The following is a 3,146-nucleotide window of genomic DNA, read 5'->3' as shown; positions in this document are numbered from 1 at the left end:
GTATTAATAAGGTTATATTTTCTGTAATTTTTATAGTTTGTTCTTGAGTTGGTTTAGCATGGTTAATTAAATTAAAGAGATCTTAATATAATTATACGTGTTCATATTTTTCCAAAAATAATTAAATTAAGCTTTTGGAATTTTATGAAAATTTTCTAGAATTATTGTATTTTATTTTAGAGTTTATTTTGTATAAAATATATACACTGTTTATATAAAATACCGAGGCTTCAAATCGGCCCACCCAAATAAAGGGCTGGGATTCGGTGCAACAAGGCGTATGGCTCTTCAATGCGCTTAAATCAGGACCTTAGGATGGTCCTGATGATCATGGAATGATTCGGTGTAGTGAGGTGTAGGGAGAGATGATACACCGCGGATCTGGACCAATGAAGATGGCGGATTGATTCGGTGCAGCACACCTGCAGGGACGCGGTAGAACAAACCAATAGGAGTGCGCCGCGTAAGCAAGAGAAACAGCCAGCACGAGTGGCAGCGTGTGGCCGCACGTGCGCGCGCGTGGAAGTGCGTCTCAGCGCGTGTGAGCGTGTGCTCACTCTCTAGCGCGTGTGAAGTCATGTGTGTGAGCGTGCGCGCGTAGAAAAAGGTGTGGAAGCACGTGCATGGTGTTTAGGAGAGTGTAGGGGCGCGTAGGAATGTGTTTGGTGTCTCAGAAAAGGTCATGTGAAGTCCGGATAGGTCTTAGAATAAGTTTTGAGGTGTTCTTGATTTTCTAAAAGTTGTAGAGTGTTACTTAGATATTTAGTAGCCTTTAGTTTGTGTAAATGTAATAAATTAATGATTTATTATGGAAGGGAATGAATATATATATATATATATATATATATATATATTTATAATTATATATGGGTATATATAGTTTATTTAACTTGCGATTAGGATGGAAGGAATATAAATATATATATATACATATGTATATATAGTATGGAATGTATTATACGCATATATATTATATGATATATGTGTACATGTGTATCATTTAAGATAATTAATATTATTCGTCTTATTTGGTATATCTGGATAGGTTGGGTATTAATTACGGATATGCTTATTATATGTATAAGATGTATATGTATGATTTCGCTTATTAATTAAGGTTAAGGTTGGTATATGGTTGAACTGTAGGCATGGATGAGTTGCCAAAGGCTTAAATATATTGCCTTATTATTTGTATGGATAAAATACATACATGGAAAGCATGGATGAATTGCTAATTAAAAGTATAAATATATATACTTAAGGAGGTATGGTTGAGTTGCCAATATATACAGATAAATATATTCATAATGGCATGGTTGAATTGCTATAGCATAATTAAATTGCTATGTGTATTAGATGATTAAAATTCATCTATGTGTACAGTAGGTATAGATATTCTTAAATTAGAATAATCTAGTGGTTACATGTTAGTGTATTATTTTATAGATACTAATAAAATAATATTGGTAGAGACATGGATGATTTGTCAAAGCTTAAATTTTGGATTATTACTTTAATTGTAATTTATTACTTAAATGGTTAAATTACTGTTTAGGATGGAATTAAGGTGAGTGTAGTTTATTTTATAAGAAAATTATAAATGATGGATTTGGTCTAGGTATGATTAATAATTAATCGTGGATGAATGGTTTTAACACTTTAAATGAACCTATTAAAAGATAGGATTATTGTAATATATATAGGTATTTATATATATTAGTAGCATCGTTTATTAAAGTTAAAGCTTTATTTGGGATGGTTATAGTAGAGATGATCTGTTTATTGGTTTTCAAAGGCTTGGTAGAGAGAGCTTGTTCGTAGGGTTTAACCAGTGATTTATTTTTTAGGTTATTAGAAGTTCAAGTTTCAAGGTTGAGGATCCGCAGCTAGAGGACTTGTCCACTCTTTCGCTTTATTTAAAAGTAGGATATTAGTATTTCTTCTTTTGTTACTAGTATTTAATAATGAACTTCTGGATTATGGATTTTTGGTTAAGGGGTCCTTGAGTTACAGGATTCCCGAGTTGTAACCGTTTGGAGGTTATTAAGGGACTTATTATTTATTAGTTTCTTCAGCGTTTTATTTTATTCTTTTTTTCATTTTGTAATATGTGCTTGTTTAAATACTTTAATTGTTTTGATATTCCCCAGATTTTGTGCGCGGACTTGATCAAACCGTGTTCCGAAATTAGGGGTATCACAGTTGGTATCAGAGCACTCCAGGTTCAAGTGTCCCTAGGGTGTCTTTCGTTATGTGAATTCCGCGTTGTGTACTCTTTTATTTAGAGCTTAAGTTTAGGATTCATTGTATTCATTTACGGTCCGTTACAATCGTACTGATGTCTGTCTTTCTATGTTAACAGTATGGTTAACACTGGAAGAGGACAGAATCTGAACCGTCGACAGAGGAGAGCTGCACGTCGGCAGCGAGAACACCTGCAACGTCAGCAAATGGAGGAAAAGCAGCAAATGCCTGGGTTTCAGTATGATGATGGTCTGTTTCAGGAGGAGCAGGAAGCATTTCAGCGGACTCGGGATCAGGGAAGAGATCTAGAGTATCCTCCTCATCTCAATGACCTCATTGCTCGGGCTATAGAAGCAAGGGTAACAGCTGCACTTCAGAATCAGTCTCAGGTACAGGCGGCACCGTTACCAGCACCGGTACCAACACCGGTTGTTCAGGTTGATACTTGGGAAAAAGCCAGGAGTTCTTTCACAAAAGGGAGTCCACCTGAGTTCACGGGCTCCCTCGATGCGAGACCAGCTCACCAGTGGAAACAGGACATCGAGCGACATCTTCGCTTGGTTCAGTGCACGAAGGTTCAGAAGCAGATGCTTGCTACTTTCAAGCTAGTTGGGGGTGCACTACGGTGGTGGGAGTCAGTTACCACCATAGAGGAGAGGATGGCATTGACTTATGATGAGTACAGTGCACGCTTTGAAGAAAAGTATTTCCCTTATGCAGTTAGGGCAGCTATGAAGATTGAGTTTCTTAATTTGCAGTAGGGGAACATGATAGTGGCGGAGTATGAACAACAATTCACACGCTTATCGCTCTTTGCACCGTAAAAGGTGGATACGGAGGAGAAGAAGCGCAACAGTTTCATTAAAGGAATGATGTGGTCTATCAAGAGAGCTATTACAGGT

Source organism: Cornus florida, unplaced genomic scaffold, assembly GCF_030987335.1.
Source record: "Cornus florida cultivar Cherokee Brave unplaced genomic scaffold, ASM3098733v1 CherokeeBrave_3.0.0_Hap2_Chr09, whole genome shotgun sequence".
Lineage (NCBI taxonomy): Eukaryota > Viridiplantae > Streptophyta > Magnoliopsida > Cornales > Cornaceae > Cornus > Cornus florida.
This window is presented reverse-complemented; position numbering follows the sequence as displayed.